Source organism: Pecten maximus, chromosome 2, assembly GCF_902652985.1.
Source record: "Pecten maximus chromosome 2, xPecMax1.1, whole genome shotgun sequence".
NCBI lineage: Eukaryota > Metazoa > Mollusca > Bivalvia > Pectinida > Pectinidae > Pecten > Pecten maximus.
The window spans coordinates 19,405,568-19,429,933 of NC_047016.1; the positions used below are offsets into that span (position 1 = coordinate 19,405,568).

Below are 24,366 nucleotides of genomic sequence, written 5' to 3' on the forward strand. Positions count from 1 at the left end.
GTTTAAGAAAATTATGGTGTACCACTTTTGGTTTTGCTTTGGGACCTTTCTTTACTCTGTATATAGCATCATTTATTCTGTCCAACACCACATATGGCCCTTCCCACAGGCAGCACAGTTTCGAACCATTTGCTTTTCGTGAATTATATAACCAAATTGGATCTCCTCGTTCAAACTTATTGAGATTGAGATTCCTATCATGATTTTTCTTCATGTGTGTGGTTGATATTTTAAGTTTTTCACGAGCAAAGTCATGTATCTTGTCTAGCCTTTTTGATAGATCATATGCATAATCTGTGTGTATTTTGGATGTTTCAGCATCAACCCTGCCCAGTACCAGATCTACCGGTAGAGTGATGGATCGACCGAAAACCATTTCATTCGGAGAAACTCCCAATGACTCATGATCAGACGAACGATACGCCATCATCAGTAGGTATAGATAGTCATCCCAATCTTTGTGATTTTTGGAGACAAATGCTGAAAGCATAGACTCAATCGTACGATTGGCTCGTTCGATCATTCCATCAGACTGTGGTCTGTATGGAGTTGTACATGTTTTGTCAATACCAAGTATTCTACAGATTTCTGTAAATACATCTGACCGGAAGCTTGTTCCTCTGTCTGAATGTAACTGGGTTGGACAACCAAAGATGGTTATCACCCTTTCAATAAACTTGTGGGCTACAGTTGTGGCTTGCTGGTTCCTCATGGGAATTGCATCTACCCATTTTGAGAAATAATCCCCAACAACCAAAATGTACATATTTCCTTTATTAGTTCGAGGAAGAGGGCCAATAACATCTAAAGCCCACCTCTCCATAGGAGATCCCACGGTATATGTCTGCAGTGGACTCTTTCCCTTTTTGTTTGGATTTTTCCGAACTGCACATTGGTCACATATCTTACACCAGTGTGTAATATCTTTGCTCATTTTGTACCATAAATACCTTTCCCTGATTTTTGACAGGGTCTTCTTGACTCCAAGATGTGCTCCTGCTATACCATTGTGTAGCTGAGTCAGCACATACTCACAGAGATTTGAAGGTATCACTATTTGGTAAATGGGTGATCTCCCTTTGTTTGTTTCCCATTTATGACATAGAATGTCATTTTTAATTTGTAGAGAGTCAAACCGAGACCAGTAGTACTTTGAACTCTCGTCCATATGGGATATGGCTTGCCATTCTGGCTTTTTGCCTTTTTGTACCCAGGAAATAACTTCCTTTAGGACATTGTCCTCAATCTGCTTTACTTTTATATTTATATCTTTGTTTGCTGAAACTGACAGTTTTTCAGTTTCGCTATTTTGCTTTCTCTTTTCAGACTCCTGTAATTGTACGAGTCTGGAGTTCCAGTGTTTCTGGTGTTAACCATACAACAATGCACCCAGTCATCAGGATCATCATAGTCCTCAGACTTCAAATTTGCATTACCAGCTAAGGTTGGGTAAGATTTTACTGTTAGGAGTTGTACTTTTAGTTTCGTACTTCTCTTCAGCCTTTGTACAATGACCACAGTGTTCCAGTACACACGGTCTACGTGAAAGTGCATCTGCATTGCCATGTGAACGTCCTGCCCTGTACTCGATCTTGAATGAATAGGTGGATAATAGTTCAAACCAACGAGCTAACTGCCCTTCAGGATTTTTGAAATTTATAAGCCATGTCAGTGCCCCGTGGTCAGTCCTTACTTTAAAGAATTGACCATAAAGGTAACAGTGGAAATGTTTCACTGAACTAACTATTGCTAGTAGTTCTCTCCTAGTGACACAATATCTCCGCTCTGTTCTGCTGAATGCCTTGCTATAATAGGCAACTGGCCTTTCTACACCATTTTGAATCTGGGATAGAGTAGCACCCAGACTTTCATTTGATGCATCTGTGTCTAAAATGAACAAAGAGTCATTTTCTGGATACGCTAAAACATCTGAACTAGTTAGGGCACGTTTGAGTTGATCGAAGGCTACTTGACAGTCTTCTGTCCAACTGAATCTCTGAAATTTTTCAGTGAGTTTGTGTAGTGGTCTTGCAATGTCAGCAAACCGTCGTACACACTTCCTGTAATAAGAACAGAGACCAAGAAAGCTTCGAACATCTTTAACTGATTGAGGGGTTGGCCAGTTTTCAACTGCCTCAATTTTCTCAGGATCAGTACGAATTCCTTTTTCATTGACCACATGTCCAAGAAAAGTTACTTCCCTTTGAAATAATTTGCATTTCTTTGCATTTATTTTCAGATTTGCCTCCTGCAACCTAGTCAAGACCTGTCTCAGATTCTCAAGGTGTTCATCAAAAGATTTGGACATGATTATCGCATCATCAAGGTATATCATGCATATCTTCCATGCTATAGGGTTACTGAGAATCTTTTCCATTAGTCTTTCGAATGTGGCTGGTGCATTGCATAACCCAAAAGGCATTCTGACAAATTCCCAAAGTCCACAACCAGGGACTGAGAAAGCGGTTTTTGGTCGGTCTTCTGGAGTTACCTCCACTTGCCAATACCCACTCTTTAGATCTATGGTTGAGAACCATTTTGACCCAGAAAGACTTTCAAGGGTGGTATCAGTTCTTGGTAAGGGATGGCTATCCTTAATTGTGATATCATTCAGACGCCTGTATTCAATGCAGAATCGGATGCTATCGTCCTTTTTCTTGACTAGGACTATGTTTGAGCTCCATGGAGATTCTGATTTCTGTATCACTCCCTTATTGGCCATATCTTCAATCTCATTTTTAGCCATGTCCATTTGAGATAGAGGAATACGTCTAAGAGGTTGACGTATAGGTGGGTGACCCCCTGTACACATTTTATGTTGTACAATATCAGTCGATCCAAGATCTCCTGAAGATTTGGAAAATGCATGTTGAAATTCAAGGAGTAGAGATTTAAGTTTTCTCCTCTCGTTATCAGTGATCCCCTTTGAGGATTCTTGATAAAGTTTGTTTAAATGTTCTGGAATATCACTGTCACTGGTATTCAGGTTTGTTGCCTGAAGCTCATTAATTGAAACCTCTTTTTGCTTGGTTTCAGTACACTGACTAACAGCCTCAACATTTGCAACAACAGTATCTTTGTACAGCTTGCTGCTAGAATTACCCATGTTCAAGAATCGCAAAGGAACAATACCCAAACTGGGGTCAACAATGGCTTTTGCTAGTAGTAAGTTGTTTCTCTCCATTAATTTTGGTAGAGCTTCTACTATACCATCCTTCTCTTTGAATATAGGGTCTATGAGCCTTCCAGATAATATGAGTTCACTGTTTGGAGGTATTTCAATATCCTCGCTAACAGAAACCCTGCAACATTTAGAGCCGGTTCCCTCCTGGAACCTAAAACAAGGGACATTTTGTCCATTCACTGTCAATAAATTCTCTCTTAGGTTTATACCTACAGAGTGTGTGGTCATAAAATCTAACCCAAGTATTCCATTTTGCTTTATTTCAGCAATGAGGAATTCATGTGGTATATTTAAGGAGCCAAGTTTAATTGTTACCCAACATTTACCTAGAAATGGTTTCCTTTCTCCAGTTGCTGTAACCATATTAAGATTAACAGACTTCACCTGGGGTTTGTCACAGGAATCCAAGTTTTGCAGGTATTGGTAACTCAGTATTGATACACTGGCACCTGTATCCACTAATAGAGAAGTACTTTGTGTACCAATTTTGGCACATGTAAAAAGACCATCTTCTTTGTTATTCAAGTTACAGACTAGAACCTCCTTGGGTCTTTCCTCTATCTCTGCTGACTTCCGACCCTTGAACTCAGCATTTACTGGTTTCCCAGAGCTGGTTCCTGGTTCTGAGAGTTGTCAGATCTTTGAAAGTGACCATCTTGGTTTAGTCTGTTTGACTGGCAATTTTGAAATGTGCTTCCCCTTGGGTTATTATACCCTTGATTAAAATTTCTATTCTGGTTTTGATTCCCTTGGAATCTGGCCCGGTTCTGGCTATTTCCGTTATTTCCACTATTTGTTTGTCTATGGTAAATGTTACCATTTTGACCATTACCATTCTAGACACTTGGTTGCCTGTTTTGGTTTTTAGCTCACCTGGCCCGAAGGGCCGGTGAGCTTATGGCATGGCGCAGCGTCCGTCGTCCGTCCGTCGTCCGTCCGTCGTCCGTCGTCCGTCCGTCAACTTTTCCTTTAAATCGCTACTAGTCCTAAACTACTCAGTGGATTTTGACCAAATTTGGTCTGAAGCATCCTTGGGTGAAGGGGAACCAATTTTGTATAAACGGTGGGTCTGTCCCCCCAGGGGCCTTAGGGGCGGGGCCCAATAGGGGAAATATAGCAAATTATTTAAAATCCTTCTTCTTCTGTAGAAATGAAGGGATTTGATTCATATTTGGTCTGAAGCATCCTTGGGTGAAGGGGAACCAATTTTGTATAAACGGTGGGTCTGGCCCCCCAGGGGTCTTAGGGGCGGGGCCCAATAGGGGAAATATAGCAAATTATTTAAAATCCTTCTTCTTCTGTAGAAATGAAGGGATTTGATTCATATTTGGTCTGAAGCATCCTTGGGTGAAGGGGAACCAATTTTGTATAAACGGTGGGTCTGGCCCCCCAGGGGTCTTAGGGGCGGGGCCCAATAGGGGAAATATAGCAAATTCTTTAAAATCCTTCTTCTTCTGTAGAAATGAAGGGATTTGATTCATATTTGGTCTGAAGCATCCTTGGGTGAAGGGGAACCAATTTTTAGGTCACCTGAGACGAAGTCTCAGTTGACCTATTGCAATCGCCTTTTGTCCGGCGTCGTGCGTCGTGCGTCGTGCGTCGTAAACAATTTACATTTTCAACATCTTCTTAAAAACTGCTGAACCAAATTCCATGAAATTTTACAGGAAGCTTCCATGGCTGAGGGTGAACCAAAATTGTGAATTATATGGTCCCCACCCCCCAGGGGCCTGAGGGGCGGGGCCAAAAAGGGTCAAATTGACTAAAACTTCAAAAATCTTCTTCTCTACTCTCAGATAAGGTGGAATCAAATACTCTTCATAGATGGAAGGGTCTTAAGGTGCTTTACCAAAATTGTGAATTTCATGACCCTGGGGTCTCATGTTTGCCCCTGGGGAGGGGGTAAACTTTGCTATAGTTTATATAGGGAAATCACATTTTTGACTATTATTTGTTGGATTTGTATTGGAATTCATTCTAACTTGTTTCAAATTATCAGCATGGGAAGACACTTTGATGGTATATACATGTTGGCCCTAGTTGACCCCCAGGGGCTGGTGGGCGGGGCAAAAAAGGGTCAAATTGACAAAAAATTCAAAAATCTTCTTCTCTACTCTCAGATATGGTAGAATCAAATACTCTACATAGATTGAAGGGTCTTAAGGTGCTTTACCAAAATAGTGAATTTCATGACCCTGGGGTCTCACGTTTGCCCCTGGGGAGGGGGTAAACTTTACTATAGTTTATATAGGGAAATCACATTTTTGACTATTATTTGTTGGATTTGTATTGGAATTCAATCTTACTTGTATCAAATTATCAGCATGGGATGACAGTTTGATGGTATGTACATGTTGGCCCTAGTTGACCCCCAGGGGCTGGTGGGCGGGGCCAAAAAGGGTCAAATTGACAAAAATTTCAAAAATCTTCTTCTCTACTCTCAGATATGGTAGAATCAAATACTCTACATAGATGGAAGGGTCTTAAGGTGCTTTACCAAAATTGTGAATTTCATGACCCTGGGGTCTCACGTTTGCCCCTGGGGAGGGGGTAAACTTTACTATAGTTTATATAGGGAAATCACATTTTTGACTATTATTTGTTGGATTTGTATTGGAATTCATTCTAACTTGGTTCAAATTATCAGCATGGGATGACAGTTTGATGGTATGTACATGTTGGCCCTAGTTGACCCCCAGGGGCTGGTGGGCGGGGCCAAAAAGGGTCAAATTGACAAAAATTTCAAAAATCTTCTTCTCTACTCTCAGATATGGTAGAATCAAATACTCTACATAGATGGAAGGGTCTTAAGGTGCTTTACCAAAATTGTGAATTTCATGACCCTGGGGTCTCACGTTTGCCCCTGGGGAGGGGGTAAACTTTACAATAGTTTATATAGGGAATTCACATTTTTGACTATTATTTGTTGGATTTGTATTGGAATTCATTCTAACTTGTATCAAATTATCAGCATGGGATGACAGTTTGATGGTATGTACATATTGGCCCTAGTTGACCCCCTGGGGCTGGTGGGCGGGGCCAAAAAGGGTCAAATTGACTAAAATTTCAAAAATCTTCTGCTCTATTCTCTCAGATATGTTAGAATCAAATACTCTTCATAGATGGAAGGATCTTAAGGTGCTTTACCACAATTGTGAATTTCATGACCCTGGGGTCTCACGTTTGCCCCTGGGGAGGGGGTAAACTTTACTATAGTTTATATAGGGAAATCACATTTTTGACTATTATTTGTTGAATTTTTATTGGAATTCATTCTAACTTCGTTAACATTATCAGCTTAGGATGACAGTTTGATGGTATGTACATTTTGGCCCTTACTGACCCCCAGGGGCTGATGGGAGGGGCCAAAAAGGGTCAAATTAACAGAAATTTTAAAAATCTTCTTCTTACAGCCCATTTAAGGTAGAATTAAATACTCTTCACAGATCAAAGGGTCTTAAGGTGCTTTACCATAATTGTGAATTTCCTAGCCCTGGGGTCTCGCGTTTGCCCCATGGGAGGGGATAAACTTTACTATAGTTATAGGGAAATCACATTTTTGACTATCATTTGTTTTATTTGTTTTTAAATTCATTCTTTCATTCAAATTTACTGAAATATTTCAAAAATCAGGTGACCGTTAAGGCCCATGGGCCTCTTGTTGTATAAACGGTGGGTCTGGCCCCCTAGGGGCCTTAGGGGCGGGGCCCAATAGGGGAAATATAGCAAATTCTTCAAAATCCTTCTTCTTCTGTAGAAATGAAGGGATTTGATTCATATTTGGTCTGAAGCCTCCTTGGGTGAAGGGGAACTAATTTTGTATAAACAGTGGGTCTGGCCCCCCAGGGGCCTTAGGGGCGGGGCCCGATAGGAGAAATATAGCAAATTCTTTAAAATCCTTCTTCCTCTGTAGAAATGAAGGGATTTGATTCATATTTGGTTTGAAGCATCCTTGGGTGAAGGGGAACCAATTTTGTATAAACGGTGGGTCTGGCCCCCCAGGGGCCTGGGGGGTGGGGCCCAATAGGGGAATATTGCATATTCTTTAAAATCCTTCTTCTTCTGCAGGAATAAAGGGATTTGATCCATGTTTGGTCTGAAGCATTCTTGGGTGAAGGGAAACCAATTTTGTATAAACGGTGGGTCTGGCCTCCCAGGGGCCTGAGGGGCGGGGCCCAATAGGGGAAATATAGCAAATTCTTTGAAATCCTTCTTCTTCTGTAGGAATGAAGGGATTTGATTCATATTTGGTTTGAAGCATCCTTGGGTAAAGGGGAACCAATTTTTTATAAACGGTGGGTCTGACCCCCCAGGGGCCTGGGGGGTGGGGCCCAATAGGGGAATATTGCCTATTCTTTAAAATCCTTCTTCTTCTGCAGAAATAAAGGGATTTGATCCATGTTTGGTCTGAAGCATTCTTGGGTGAAGGGGAACCAATTTTGTATAAACGGTGGGTCTGGCCTCCTAGGGGCCTGAGGGGCGGGGCCCAATAGGGAAATATAGCAAATTCTTTGAAATTCTTCTTCTTCTGTAGGAATGAAGGGATTTGATTCATATTTGGTTTGAAGCATCCTTGGGTAAAAGGGAACCAATTTTGTATAAACGGTGGGTCTGACCCCCCAGGGGCCTGGGGGGTGGGGCCCAATAGGGGAATATTGCATATTCTTTAAAATCCTTCTTCTTCTGCAGAAATAAAGGGATTTGATCCATGTTTGGTCTGAAGCATTCTTGGGTGAAGGGGAACCAATTTTGTATAAACGGTGGGTCTGGCCGCCCAGGGGCCTGAGGGGCGGGGCCCAATAGGGGAAATATAGCAAATTCTTTAAAATCCTTCTTCTTCTGTAGGAATAAAGGGATTTGATCCATATTTGGTCTGAAACATCCTTGGGTGAAGGGGAACCAATTTTGTATAAACAGTGGGTCTGGCCCCCCAGGGGTCTTAGGGGCGGGGCCCAATAGGGGAAATATAGCAAATTCTTTAAAATCCTTCTTCTTCTGTAGAAATGAAGGGATTTGATTCATATTTGGTCTGAAGCCTCCTTGGGTGAAGGGGAACCAATTTTGTATAAACAGTGGGTCTGGCCGCCCAGGGGCCTTAGGGGCGGGGCCCGATAGGAGAAATATAGCAAATTCTTTGAAATCCTTCTTCTTCTGTAGGAATAAAGGGATTTGATCCATATTTGGTCTGAAACATCCTTGGGTGAAGGGGAACCAATTTTGTATAAACGGTGGGTCTGGCCCCGCAGGGGCCGTAGGGGTAGGGCCCAATAGGGGAAATATAGCAAATTCTTTAAAATCCTTCTTCTTCTGTAGAAATGAAGGGATTTGATTCATATTTGGTCTGAAGCATCCTTGGGTGAAGGGGAACCAATTTTGTATAAACAGTGGGTCTAGCCTCCCAGGGACCTGAGGGGTGGGGCCCAATAGGGGAATATAGCATATTTTTTAAAATCCTTCTTCTTCTGCAGGAATAAAGGGATTTGATCCATGTTTGGTCTGAAGCATCCTTGGGTGAAGGGGAACCAATTTTGTATAAACGGTTGGTCTGGCCTCCCAGGGGCCTGGGGGGTGGGGCCCAATAGAGGAATATAGCATATTCTTTAAAATCCTTCTTCTTATGCAGGAATAAAGGGATTTGATCCATGTTTGGTCTGAAGCATCCTGGGGTGAAGGGGAACCAATTTTGTATAAACGGTGGGTCGGCCTCCCAGGGGCCTGAGGGGCGGGGCCCAATAGGGGAAATATAGCAAATTCTTTGAAATCCTTCTTCTTCCGTAGGAATAAAGGGATTTGATCCATATTTGGTCTGAAACATCCTTGGGTGAAGGGAAACCAATTTTGTATAAATGGTTGGTCTGGCCCCCAGGGGCCTTAGGGGTGGGGCCCAATAGGGAAATAGGGTTAATCCTTTAAATCGCTACTAGTCATAAAGTTATAAATGAATTTGAACCAAATTTGGTCAGTAACATTCTTGGGAGAAGGGGAACCGAGTTTGTATACATTTTTACTCTGAACCCCCAGGGGCCTGAGGGGCGGAGCCAAATAGGGGAAATAGATATTAGTCTTTAAATCGCTACTAGTCATAAAGTTTTTAATGGATTTTAACTAGATTTGGTCAGGAACATCCTTGGGGGAAGGTGAACAGAGTTTGTATTAATTTTTACTCTGAACTCCCAGGGGCCTGAGGGGCCGGGCCAAATAGGGGAAATAGGGTTAATCTTTTAAATCACTGCTAGTCATAAAGTTATGAATGAATTAGAACCAAATTTGGTCAGGAACATCCTTGGGAGAAGGGGAACAGAGTTTGTATACATTTTTACTCTGAACCCCCAGGGGCCTGAGGGGCGGAGCCAAATATGGGAAATAGAGATTAGTCTTTAAATCGCTACTGGTCATAAAATTTTTCATGGATTTTAATTAGATTTGGTCAGGAACATCCTTGGGGGAAGGGGAACCGAGTTTGTATTAATTTTTACTCTGAACTCCCAGGGGCCTGAGGGGCCGGGCCAAATAGGGGAAATAGGGTTAATCTTTTAAATCACTGCTAGTCATAAAGTTATGAATGAATTAGAACCAAATTTGGTCAGGAACATCCTTGGGAGAAGGGGAACAGAGTTTGTATACATTTTTACTCTGAACCCCCAGGGGCCTGAGGGGCGGAGCCAAATATGGGAAATAGAGATTAGTCTTTAAATCGCTACTGGTCATAAAATTTTTCATGGATTTTAATTAGATTTGGTCAGGAACATCCTTGGGGGAAGGGGAACCGAGTTTGTATAAATTTTTACTCTGAACCCTCAGGGGCCTGAGGGGCGGGGCCAAATAGGGAAAATAGGGTTAATCCTTTAAATCGCTACTAGTCATAAAGTTATGAACGATGTGAACCAAATTTGGTCAGGAACATCCTTGGGGGAAGGGGAACCGAGTTTGTATAAATTTTTACTCTGAACCCTCAGGGGCCTGAGGGGCGGGGCCAAATAGAGGAAATAGGGTTAATCCTTTAAATCGCTACTAGTCATAAAGTTATGAACGATGTGAACCAAATTTGGTCAGGAACATCATTGCGAGAAGGGGAACAGAGTTTGTATAAATTTTTACTCTGAATCCCCAGGGGCCTGAGGGGCGGGGCCAAATAGAGGAAATAGGGTTAATCATTTAAATCGCTACTAGTCATAAAGTTATGGATGAATTTGAACAGGAACATCCTTGGGAGAAGGGGGAACAGAGTTTGTATAAATTTTTACTCTGAACCCCCAGGGGCCTGAGGGGCGGGGCCAAATAGGGGAATAGAGATTAGTCTTTAAATTGCTACAAGTCATAAAGTTATGAATGAATTAGAACCATATTTGGTCAGGAACATCCTTGGGGGGAGGGGAACAGAGTTTGTATAAATTTTACTCTGAACACCCAGGGGCCTGAGGGGCGGAGTCTAAGAGGCCCAAGGGTCTTTCCCCAGCCTAAGGGACTTAGTTTCTTCAAACACAATTAGGTTGTAAAAATAATCCATAGGGTCTTTCAGTCCCTTAGAGAGTATGTGTATGAATAAATTGAACATGAACATTATTTTGACATTTGGTCAAATCCAACCAGGTGAGCGATACAGGCCCCATGGGCCTCTTGTTATTTTGTTGTTTGAGAGTTTCATTTAACTGTTTTGTTGTTCTGTCTAATTGTAGCATACAGCGGGTCAAGGTTCCAACATCAATTGTCTCCCCTTGATCTCTGTCCGACTGTTTGCTGATTTGACAGACACTAGTGTTATTTGTCTCTTTGGAGACCATGTGTACTGACTTGCCTCTCTGCTTGTCAGCTACCCTATGGGCCTCCAGTCTGACTGCATGAGTTTCTGCTTCATTAATGTCTTGAGGCCGCAACTCCCGGATTCGTAACCTCATTTCTGAATCTTGGATGGCATCAATAAAATGATCCAGAGCCAGAACATTGGTGAGAGATGCATCCGCTGTTGGGTAGGCCTGTCTTGTGAGTTTGCGTATGGATTGTGCCAGTTCAGAGAGAGACTCATTTCTTTCCCTGACCCTTGTTTGTAGGTGTGCTCTATACATTTCTGACCTTTCTACTGAACCATACCTCATGTTCAGGATTTTTGCCAGTGAATGGTAGTCTTGTCTAGCTGAAGGGTTTAGTTCCATTAGAACTGCCCTTGCACCACCAGTGAGACTTCCTGCCAGATATAGAGCTTTATCAGAATAACTCCAGTCGTTTATTTTGGAAATTATTTCAAATTGTGAGAGATATTCCTCAAAATCTTCCTTACCATCATATGTTTGTGGTTTTAGTTTTGTTTGGCCTTTATTTGAATTGTTGGTCCTATCTAAAGAATGAGGAGATCCTATATGGTTAATATTTAAGTTATCAAAGACAGGTTGATCAGTATGGACATCTTGTGAGTTTTTACTTGGATTTATTAAGCTTTCATTTAGCTTCTTATCCATTGCTGAAATGTCCTCCTGTACTGCCTGAAAGTCTTTATGTAGGTTGTCTAGATTTCTATTCATTTCTTCCCTCATCTCATCTAATTCTCTTCTATTTTCCCTACGCATTATTATCATTTGTTCTTCTATATTACCCATGATTTCTCTTTTTATAATGTTGATCAATTCTCTCTTTTCAGGCTGAATATCCTGACTGAAAGGAGATCCTGTTCTACTTGGATTATCTCCCCCTGACCCAGTGCTGGATTCATCATTGTGTGGATCTTGGATCCTACAAAATGAGATTTCGTCATCGGAATGTGACATCTTTATCAAAACCCTGGACTTTTTACCTTTGATCAGCTATACTCTGGGATTTCTTTTTCAACTTGTTTCTGGTAATGAATACCATTACAATTTGTTGACCAAAAAATGAAATGAAAGATCCTGCCGACGACGCCAATGTAACGTTTTCATTTCGTGTGCGTGTTTGGAAACCCTGTATGATTGTCTTCAACCAGTGACAGGAGCACAAAACGTTTTTAGAAGGTTCGTCCCAGACTAAGCATTTTGACCAAAGGCAAAACCAGACTCGATACGTTTCATTCCAAGTTATTTTCATAATTCAAAAACATTAATTCCAATGATGAATTCAACACACATTTTTCTAGTGAATTAAAATACTTAAAACTGGATATTTTGTCTTATTATTCATGGGTCCTAAGTGCTTCTGAACCTATTCCCTCCCGGAACATTTCCAATTCTGGTAAATTAGCATACCATGGTTGCTCTGGTTGAAATTCAGGTTCTGACTGTTGACAGTTACTGAAATAAATTAATTACCACTACTTTGGTAAAAGTTATTTATAAATAGATATATGAGTTGGTCATTTGGTTTAAAACCACTTATAACCAGGATTCATGTACCGGTTCCGTAACCGATACTGGTTCTGTTACCAATACCGGTTCTGTAGTAACCGATACCGGTTCTCTTATTTTTTCCAAAGGAATTATTTATGTAGAATAACTTCTACACTAAGTATATGAATTTCATTATATAAAAATGGAACAAATATTGGTTATCTGGTTAAAACCTCTGTAACCACAAAAGGTTCCAGTAATGAAATTATTGTACCAATACTGGTTCTGTTGGTAACCGATACTGGTTCACCTGAGGTACTATTATGGGGAAATAATCAACCACTTATTGGTTTTATTATAATTAAAATAGGCAACCAATGGTAAAACTTATGAACCAGGACTGGAAATAGGGCTTGTTTCCTATTTCCTCACCATTTCTGAAGTTGTGTCTACCATTGCTGGTTGGTTAAGTGATCCCTTTTATGCGGGCTAAGCACCGTCTGAGATTGGAATGTCGATGGAAGGGAGACAACCTGTATTTATACTGTATCGCGGCAACGCACGCGACCGACCATTTCCGGTTTCACGTACAGGAGAGTTCCAGCTGTCATTGTTGTCCTTCCTTCGTCAGTGGAAAACAATTAAAAATAACCATCGGAAACTCTTGTAACAAGGTAAATTCCTTATGAATAATTCGATAAGGCTTCCAAGTATAGCTAGTTACCGTAGTTTCTCTGTAATTGTTTTATTTCACTTCGATTTTACACTTGAAGCGTAAAGTGAACGAACCATGTGCTTCCGGGTGCTGGCGTGCCGCCATTTACCGGACAATTTACAACTGGATATGATTTTATACCAACTGTAGAATGTTAATACTTGATGCTTTATATACGGGTTAATTATATTACCCTCTTTAATCGTTCACAGCAGTATTAACTTGTCTTTTTGTGGTCGGATATAATTCATAAACCAGACGTGGTTCTCGTCATATTGTGTTAGCATGCGTACGGGAAAATCCCGGCATGTCGATCAGATATTTCGACCTTAAAGTGTATTTGGCACATATTGACGACTTATCTTGTCGTCAAGGGAGTCTGATATGCGTTACAGCGACTACCGTTGGGTCCGACGTGGGGCTACCCAAGTCATTGCCACCGCATTGTAAACAAACCACAGTAAAACCTGAGTCCCGAAATCTACGAGAAAACTCTCTCGCTATCCGACTCACGCGAGCCCCTGATAAACCATGAAAATGAACAACATCGTGGTGAAGTCCTAAATTCTCCCTTGAGGGCAACTCATTAGTGTACCGCGCCAGCCGAGCTCTAAAACTATGGCCCAACAACAAAACTTTCCTCCTGGGCGCCGCGGCACTGTCAGACATGGTTCACCGAAACACGTGTTCAGAAACGAATGTAAACAAACACTGTGACTCACCAAACTCCCCAATGGGTTTCCGTTATGACATGAAGTTAAATCGCTTTTTGTAACTTCTTAAAGAAAATCAAAGATGGCGAGAGGCTTGAAAATTTTGATCTGTCCCCTGTGGGGTTCGCATGCTGAAACAGGGGTCAGTTGTCACGTGGTACAGAACTGACCAATGAGCATGTGTTCCAAAAATAAATGCCGATGAATAGAATGACCAATGAAATCGTGTTACAATTGTAAATACCGGGAAATTCAAAATATATTAAACTGCATCAAGTATATACGTTTGTGAAAAAAGTCGTCTATTCCTAGACTTTTATTTTACATCACAAAACCTAGATTGACATCTCTACTATAAATCCACATTAAATTCATCAACAGAAATCAAGTTCAAAGAGGCATTTGATTTGTTTTCCTGAAATACATACATTTTTGAGGGGACTTCATTCGTGGGGCCTGAACCCGGAAGTACTTAATTGTGGTCTCAGTCCTATTATAGGACACTATTTTTGTCAAAAACTTGAAATAATTATTTTCATAAACTTTGGGCTATTTGAAATCATGGTGTGAAAACAGAATTACTCTATGACACATAAAACAGGAATTACAGAGATCTAAAAACACCCTATTGACACTGAAAATCAAGACACAATTCTACATACAGTTACTATGCATATTTCTGATATCATGTGATAGATAAAATGAAACAGTTTTTTTCAATAATTGAGATATTTCAATTCTGTAAACTGGTTTAGAAACTTTGATATTCCCTGCATATAACTATATATAGTTTGCTCCCAATTTCAAATTTTAACTTTAATTTTTTATTCTAATTTTGTTATCAGACTGATATCATAACTGTTTCAAAGCATTAATCAGGTCTCATAAGGACATGAAATAATCTAAATGCAACAATAAAGACTTGCAGGGACCAACCACAGTGAGTGACCACCAAAAGACACACTAGCCAGCACTTGTTTACAATTACTGTTATGCTGTCCAGCCATAGGCAGAGAAGAGGGGTGGAGGGAAGTGAAGCATAAGCTGGTTCAATTGAGCTCAGAAGAACTATACAGCAAAGTATAAACCTAAAATGAAGAAGAGAACCCTATCGCTACTAGAAGAACAGCACAAAGATCATGAGAGAGGTCCAAGTCTGCTCGGAAGTCTGACTACAGGAGAGGACAGCTAGATCCAGCAAATGCAGGGGAGACAATCAGCTTCAGGATCATCTATGTTGTGAAGCCAAAACAAACTGTTTAAGAGACAGTGGGAAACCTGAAAATAAGACATTGAATTCAAAATTCAAAAACAAATGTGTAACAACAACAAAGAAGTTACATATACAAATATATATGACTACCTAAAGAGGGAGCCTCCCCGTGGCGGTGGTCGGGAATGTTGTGTCTCTGGATACAATAGCTAATACCCTCAAAACAATCAAAAAAATTAAAAATAAATATGTTAAAAATTTTAAATCTAACAATCAGTCCCTATAGAATACATGACCATGTCAACTATTTAAATAAAAAACAATACAAAAATAATTAAAAAATTCTAAAAAAATTACATAAAAATTCATTTAAAAATTTAATTTGAAGTTAAATTCATGTTAAATTTGAAAAATAGCTTTACTAACTAATCACAAATATAACTGTCAACAAGCATGTCAAATTTTAAGAGAATCGGCTAAAAAATGTGGATTTGTCAAATAAAAACATGGATTTCAGGGCCTATCATATTAGGACCGAGACCACAATTAGCTTCGCTATATGTTTCATTGTAACATTAAAATTCATAATAAATTCCCAATATCTCATATGCAACTTTCCATCTCACCTGGCCAAACCAACATCTGAGAAGCAAAATATAAAAGTTTCAACCCAGCATGTTCAGCATTTTCTGGAGATAGCTGTCAAAATGTGTCACCAACGTGGATTATATACATCCGGGTCAGGGGTAGAGGTCAAATCAGGACTCATCACACAGGGTCCTGGAGCACATAATAAATGATCAATATTATTATTTTACATCACAAAACCTAGATTGACATCTCTACTATAAATCCACATTAAATTCATCAACAGAAATCAAGTTCAAAGAGGCATGTGATTTGTTTTCCTGAAGGGACTTCATTCGTGGGGCCTGAACCCGGAAGTACTTAATTGTGGTCTCAGTCCGTTTGTATCGCACAGTTGTGCGGTTTGTATCGCACATCGAAAATTTGTGCGCACGATGTTTTTGGAACGTTGGTGCCTAAAACCTCCTAGCAGCTCCAGAAATGACGTCAGAACTGCACGTTGAGCGTCACCATATTCCGTAGTATTGTAAAAACGCATCCGCGGTACCGTGGTAAATTGTTCATCATTGGAAGTTTTGCCGGAATGGGCAGGTTTTCCTGTTTATCACATCCAACTGGAGGTGCCAAAAAAGATCCGAACCTTCTAGCAGCTCTAGAAATGACGTCAGAACTGCACGTTGAGGGTCACCATATTCTGTAGTATTGTAACCACGCGTCCGCGGTAGCGTGGTTAATTGTTCACCGATGGAAGTTTTGCAAGAATGAGCAGGTTTTCCTGTTAATCACATCCCACTGGAGGTGCCCAAAAAAGATACGAACCTGCTAGCAGCTCTAGAAATGATGTCAGAGAACTGCACGTTGAGCGTCAACATATTCCGTAGTTTTGTAACCACGCCTCCGCGGTAACGTGGTTAATTGTTCAACAATGAACATTTTGCCGGAATGAGCAGGTTTTTCTATTGATCACATCCAATTGAAGGTGCCCAAAAAGATCCGAACCTCCTAACAGCTCTAGAAAGGACGTCAGAACTGCACGTTGAGCGTCACAATATTCCGTAGTTTTGTATCCACGCGTCCGCGGTAGCGTGGTTAATTGTTCACCGATGGAAGTTTTGCCGAAATCATAACGTTTTCCTGTTGATCACATCCCACTGGAGGTGCCCAAAAAGATCCGAAGCTCCTAGCAGCTCTAGAAATGACGTCAGAACTGCACGTTGAGCGTCACCATATTCCGTAGTATTGTAACCACGCGTCCGCGGTAGCGTGGTTAATTGTTCACCGATGGAAGTTTTGCCGAAATCATAACGTTTTCCTGTTGATCACATCCCACTGGAGGTGCCCAAAAAGATCCGAAGCTCCTAGCAGCTCTAGAAATGACGTCAGAACTGCACGTTGAGCGTCACCATATTCCGTAGTATTGTAACCACGCGTCCGCGGTAGCGTGGTTAATTGTTCACCGATGGAAGTTTTGCCGAAATCATAACGTTTTCCTGTTGATCACATCCCACTGGAGGTGCCCAAAAAGATCCGAAGCTCCTAGCAGCTCTAGAAATGACGTCAGAACTGCACGTTGAGCGTCACCATATTCCGTAGTATTGTAACCACGCGTCCGCGGTAGCGTGGTTAATTGTTCACCGATGGAAGTTTTGCCGAAATCATAACGTTTTCCTGTTGATCACATCCCACTGGAGGTGCCCAAAAAGATCCGAAGCTCCTAGCAGCTCTAGAAATGACGTCAGAACTGCACGTTGAGCGTCACCATATTCCGTAGTATTGTAACCACGCGTCCGCGGTAGCGTGGTTAATTGTTCACCGATGGAAGTTTTGCCGAAATCATAACGTTTTCCTGTTGATCACATCCCACTGGAGGTGCCCAAAAAGATCCGAAGCTCCTAGCAGCTCTAGAAATGACGTCAGAACTGCACGTTGAGCGTCACCATATTCCGTAGTATTGTAACCACGCGTCCGCGGTAGCGTGGTTAATTGTTCACCGATGGAAGTTTTGCCGAAATCATAACGTTTTCCTGTTGATCACATCCCACTGGAGGTGCCCAAAAAGATCCGAAGCTCCTAGCAGCTCTAGAAATGACGTCAGAACTGCACGTTGAGCGTCACCATATTCCGTAGTATTGTAACCACGCGTCCGCGGTAGCGTGGTTAATTGTTCACCGATGGAAGTTTTGCCGAAATCATAACGTTTTCCTGTTGATCACATCCCACTGGAGGTGCCCAAAAAGATCCGAAGCTCCTAGCAGCTCTAGAAATGACGTCAGAACTGCACGTTGAGCGTCACCATATTCCGTAGTATTGTAACCACGCGTCCGCGGTAGCGTGGTTAATTGTTCACCGATGGAAGTTTTGCCGAAATCATAACGTTTTCCTGTTGATCACATCCCACTGGAGGTGCCCAAAAAGATCCGAAGCTCCTAGCAGCTCTAGAAATGACGTCAGAACTGCACGTTGAGCGTCACCATATTCCGTAGTATTGTAACCACGCGTCCGCGGTAGCGTGGTTAATTGTTCACCGATGGAAGTTTTGCCGAAATCATAACGTTTTCCTGTTGATCACATCCCACTGGAGGTGCCCAAAAAGATCCGAAGCTCCTAGCAGCTCTAGAAATGACGTCAGAACTGCACGTTGAGCGTCACCATATTCCGTAGTATTGTAACCACGCGTCCGCGGTAGCGTGGTTAATTGTTCACCGATGGAAGTTTTGCCGAAATCATAACGTTTTCCTGTTGATCACATCCCACTGGAGGTGCCCAAAAAGATCCGAAGCTCCTAGCAGCTCTAGAAATGACGTCAGAACTGCACGTTGAGCGTCACCATATTCCGTAGTATTGTAACCACGCGTCCGCGGTAGCGCGGTTAATTGTTCACCGATGGAAGTTTTGCCGAAATCATAACGTTTTCCTGTTGATCACATCCCACTGGAGGTGCCCAAAAAGATCCGAAGCTCCTAGCAGCTCTAGAAATGACGTCAGAACTGCACGTTGAGCGTCACCATATTCCGTAGTATTGTAACCACGCGTCCGCGGTAGCGTGGTTAATTGTTCACCGATGGAAGTTATGCCGGAATGAGCAGGTTTTCCTGTTGATCACATCCCACTGGAGGTGCCCAAAAAGATCCGAACCTCCTAGCAGCTCTAGAAATGACATCAGAACAACGCGTTGAGCGTCACCATATTCCGTAGTATTGTAACCAAGCGTCCGCGGTAGCGTGGTTAATTGTTCACCGATGGAAGTTTTGCCGGGATGAACAGGTTTTCCTGTTGATCACATCCCACTGGAGGTGCCCAAATTGATCCGAACCTCCTAGCAGCTCTAGAAATGACATCAGAACAACACGTTGAGCGCACCATGTTTCGTAGTATTGTAACCACGCGTCCTGCGGTTGTGTTGTTAATTGTTCACCGATGGAAGTTTTGCAGGAATGAGCAGGTTTTTCTGGTGATTACATCCCATTGGAGGTGCCTCAAAAAAGATCCGAACATCCTAGCAGCTCTAGAAATGACGTCAGAACTGCACGTTGAGCGTCACCATATTACGTATTATTGTAACCACGCGTCCCCTGTAGCGTGGTTAATTGTTCACCGATGGAAGTTTTGTTCACCGATGGAAGTTTTGCCGAAATCATAACGTTTTCCTGTTGATCACATCCCACTGGAGGTGCCCAAAAAGATCCGAAGCTCCTAGCAGCTCTAGAAATGACGTCAGAACTGCACGTTGAGCGTCACCATATTCCGTAGTATTGTAACCACGCGTCCGCGGTAGCGTGGTTAATTGTTCACCGATGGAAGTTTTGCCGAAATCATAACGTTTTCCTGTTGATCACATCCCACTGGAGGTGCCCAAAAAGATCCGAAGCTCCTAGCAGCTCTAGAAATGACGTCAGAACTGCACGTTGAGCGTCACCATATTCCGTAGTATTGTAACCACGCGTCCGCGGTAGCGCGGTTAATTGTTCACCGATGGAAGTTTTGCCGAAATCATACGTTTTCCTGTTGATCACATCCCACTGGAGGTGCCCAAAAAGATCCGAAGCTCCTAGCAGCTCTAGAAATGACGTCAGAACTGCACGTTGAGCGTCACCATATTCCGTAGTATTGTAACCACGCGTCCGCGGTAGCGCGGTTAATTGTTCACCGATGGAAGTTTTGCCGAAATCATAACGTTTTCCTGTTGATCACATCCCACTGGAGGTGCCCAAAAAGATCCGAAGCTCCTAGCAGCTCTAGAAATGACGTCAGAACTGCACGTTGAGCGTCACCATATTCCGTAGTATTGTAACCACGCGTCCGCGGTAGCGTGGTTAATTGTTCACCGATGGAAGTTTTGCCGAAATCATAACGTTTTCCTGTTGATCACATCCCACTGGAGGTGCCCAAAAAGATCCGAAGCTCCTAGCAGCTCTAGAAATGACGTCAGAACTGCACGTTGAGCGTCACCATATTCCGTAGTATTGTAACCACGCGTCCGCGGTAGCGTGGTTAATTGTTCACCGATGGAAGTTTTGCCGAAATCATACGTTTTCCTGTTGATCACATCCCACTGGAGGTGCCCAAAAAGATCCGAAGCTCCTAGCAGCTCTAGAAATGACGTCAGAACTGCACGTTGAGCGTCACCATATTCCGTAGTATTGTAACCACGCGTCCGCGGTAGCGCGGTTAATTGTTCACCGATGGAAGTTTTGCCGAAATCATAACGTTTTCCTGTTGATCACATCCCACTGGAGGTGCCCAAAAAGATCCGAAGCTCCTAGCAGCTCTAGAAATGACGTCAGAACTGCACGTTGAGCGTCACCATATTCCGTAGTATTGTAACCACGCGTCCGCGGTAGCGCGGTTAATTGTTCACCGATGGAAGTTTTGCCGAAATCATAACGTTTTCCTGTTGATCACATCCCACTGGAGGTGCCCAAAAAGATCCGAAGCTCCTAGCAGCTCTAGAAATGACGTCAGAACTGCACGTTGAGCGTCACCATATTCCGTAGTATTGTAACCACGCGTCCGCGGTAGCGCTGGTTAATTGTTCACCGATGGAAGTTTTGCCGAAATCATAACGTTTTCCTGTTGATCACATCCCACTGGAGGTGCCCAAAAAGATCCGAAGCTCCTAGCAGCTCTAGAAATGACGTCAGAACTGCACGTTGAGCGTCACCATATTCCGTAGTATTGTAACCACGCGTCCGCGGTAGCGCGGTTAATTGTTCACCGATGGAAGTTTTGCCGAAATCATACGTTTTCCTGTTGATCACATCCCACTGGAGGTGCCCAAAAAGATCCGAAGCTCCTAGCAGCTCTAGAAATGACGTCAGAACTGCACGTTGAGCGTCACCATATTCCGTAGTATTGTAACCACGCGTCCGCGGTAGCGTGGTTAATTGTTCACCGATGGAAGTTTTGCCGAAATCATAACGTTTTCCTGTTGATCACATCCCACTGGAGGTGCCCAAAAAGATCCGAAGCTCCTAGCAGCTCTAGAAATGACGTCAGAACTGCACGTTGAGCGTCACCATATTCCGTAGTATTGTAACCACGCGTCCGCGGTAGCGCGGTTAATTGTTCACCGATGGAAGTTTTGCCGAAATCATAACGTTTTCCTGTTGATCACATCCCACTGGAGGTGCCCAAAAAGATCCGAAGCTCCTAGCAGCTCTAGAAATGACGTCAGAACTGCACGTTGAGCGTCACCATATTCCGTAGTATTGTAACCACGCGTCCGCGGTAGCGTGGTTAATTGTTCACCGATGGAAGTTTTGCCGAAATCATAACGTTTTCCTGTTGATCACATCCCACTGGAGGTGCCCAAAAAGATCCGAAGCTCCTAGCAGCTCTAGAAATGACGTCAGAACTGCACGTTGAGCGTCACCATATTCCGTAGTATTGTAACCACGCGTCCGCGGTAGCGTGGTTAATTGTTCACCGATGGAAGTTTTGCCGAAATCATAACGTTTTCCTGTTGATCACATCCCACTGGAGGTGCCCAAAAAGATCCGAAGCTCCTAGCAGCTCTAGAAATGACGTCAGAACTGCACGTTGAGCGTCACCATATTCCGTAGTATTGTAACCACGCGTCCGCGGTAGCGTGGTTAATTGTTCACCGATGGAAGTTTTGCCGAAATCATTAACGTTTTCCTGTTGATCACATCCCACTGGAGGTGCCCAAAAAGATCCGAAGCTCCTAGCAGCTCTAGAAATGACGTCAGAACTGCACGTTGAGCGTCACCATATTCCGTAGTATTGTAACCACGCGTCCGCGGTAGCGCTGGTTAATTGTTCACCGATGGAAGTTTTGCCGAAATCATAACGTTTTCCTGTTGATCACATCCCACTGGAGGTGCCCAAAAAGATCCGAAGCTCCTAGCAGCTCTAGAAATGACGTCAGAACTGCACGTTGAGCGTCACCATATTCCGTAGTATTGTAACCACGCGTCCGCGGTAGCGTGGTTAATTGTTCACCGATGGAAGTTTTGCCGAAATCATACGTTTTCCTGTTGATCACATCCCACTGGAGGTGCCCAAAAAGATCCGAAGCTCCTAGCAGCTCTAGAAATGACGTCAGAACTGCACGTTGAGCGTCACCATATTCCGTAGTATTGTAACCACGCGTCCGCGGTAGCGCGGTTAATTGTTCACCGATGGAAGTTTTGCCGAAATCATAACGTTTTCCTGTTGATCACATCCCACTGGAGGTGCCCAAAAAGATCCGAAGCTCCTAGCAGCTCTAGAAATGACGTCAGAACTGCACGTTGAGCGTCACCATATTCCGTAGTATTGTAACCACGCGTCCGCGGTAGCGCGGTTAATTGTTCACCGATGGAAGTTTTGCCGAAATCATAACGTTTTCCTGTTGATCACATCCCACTGGAGGTGCCCAAAAAGATCCGAAGCTCCTAGCAGCTCTAGAAATGACGTCAGAACTGCACGTTGAGCGTCACCATATTCCGTAGTATTGTAACCACGCGTCCGCGGTAGCGCGGTTAATTGTTCACCGATGGAAGTTTTGCCGAAATCATAACGTTTTCCTGTTGATCACATCCCACTGGAGGTGCCCAAAAAGATCCGAAGCTCCTAGCAGCTCTAGAAATGACGTCAGAACTGCACGTTGAGCGTCACCATATTCCGTAGTATTGTAACCACGCGTCCGCGGTAGCGTGGTTAATTGTTCACCGATGGAAGTTTTGCCGAAATCATAACGTTTTCCTGTTGATCACATCCCACTGGAGGTGCCCAAAAAGATCCGAAGCTCCTAGCAGCTCTAGAAATGACGTCAGAACTGCACGTTGAGCGTCACCATATTCCGTAGTATTGTAACCACGCGTCCGCGGTAGCGCGGTTAATTGTTCACCGATGGAAGTTTTGCCGAAATCATAACGTTTTCCTGTTGATCACATCCCACTGGAGGTGCCCAAAAAGATCCGAAGCTCCTAGCAGCTCTAGAAATGACGTCAGAACTGCACGTTGAGCGTCACCATATTCCGTAGTATTGTAACCACGCGTCCGCGGTAGCGTGGTTAATTGTTCACCGATGGAAGTTTTGCCGAAATCATAACGTTTTCCTGTTGATCACATCCCACTGGAGGTGCCCAAAAAGATCCGAAGCTCCTAGCAGCTCTAGAAATGACGTCAGAACTGCACGTTGAGCGTCACCATATTCCGTAGTATTGTAACCACGCGTCCGCGGTAGCGTGGTTAATTGTTCACCGATGGAAGTTTTGCCGAAATCATAACGTTTTCCTGTTGATCACATCCCACTGGAGGTGCCCAAAAAGATCCGAAGCTCCTAGCAGCTCTAGAAATGACGTCAGAACTGCACGTTGAGCGTCACCATATTCCGTAGTATTGTAACCACGCGTCCGCGGTAGCGCGGTTAATTGTTCACCGATGGAAGTTTTGCCGAAATCATAACGTTTTCCTGTTGATCACATCCCACTGGAGGTGCCCAAAAAGATCCGAAGCTCCTAGCAGCTCTAGAAATGACGTCAGAACTGCACGTTGAGCGTCACCATATTCCGTAGTATTGTAACCACGCGTCCGCGGTAGCGCGGTTAATTGTTCACCGATGGAAGTTTTGCCGAAATCATTACGTTTTCCTGTTGATCACATCCCACTGGAGGTGCCCAAAAAGATCCGAAGCTCCTAGCAGCTCTAGAAATGACGTCAGAACTGCACGTTGAGCGTCACCATATTCCGTAGTATTGTAACCACGCGTCCGCGGTAGCGCGGTTAATTGTTCACCGATGGAAGTTTTGCCGAAATCATTAACGTTTTCCTGTTGATCACATCCCACTGGAGGTGCCCAAAAAGATCCGAAGCTCCTAGCAGCTCTAGAAATGACGTCAGAACTGCACGTTGAGCGTCACCATATTCCGTAGTATTGTAACCACGCGTCCGCGGTAGCGCGGTTAATTGTTCACCGATGGAAGTTTTGCCGAAATCATAACGTTTTCCTGTTGATCACATCCCACTGGAGGTGCCCAAAAAGATCCGAAGCTCCTAGCAGCTCTAGAAATGACGTCAGAACTGCACGTTGAGCGTCACCATATTCCGTAGTATTGTAACCACGCGTCCGCGGTAGCGCGGTTAATTGTTCACCGATGGAAGTTTTGCCGAAATCATAACGTTTTCCTGTTGATCACATCCCACTGGAGGTGCCC

At 43.1% G+C, this 24,366-nt stretch overlaps 1 long non-coding RNA gene across 1 annotated transcript; it reads left to right on the top strand.

Annotated features, from left to right (window-relative positions):
- The first annotated feature begins 1,341 nt into the window (after positions 1-1,341).
- On the top strand, positions 1,342-11,923 carry LOC117341226. Its single transcript, XR_004535588.1, has 4 exons — positions 1,342-1,449; positions 2,240-2,326; positions 3,037-3,165; positions 11,817-11,923. It is a non-coding gene; the product is annotated as an uncharacterized LOC117341226 (long non-coding RNA).
- Positions 11,924-24,366: the final 12,443 nt, after the last annotated feature.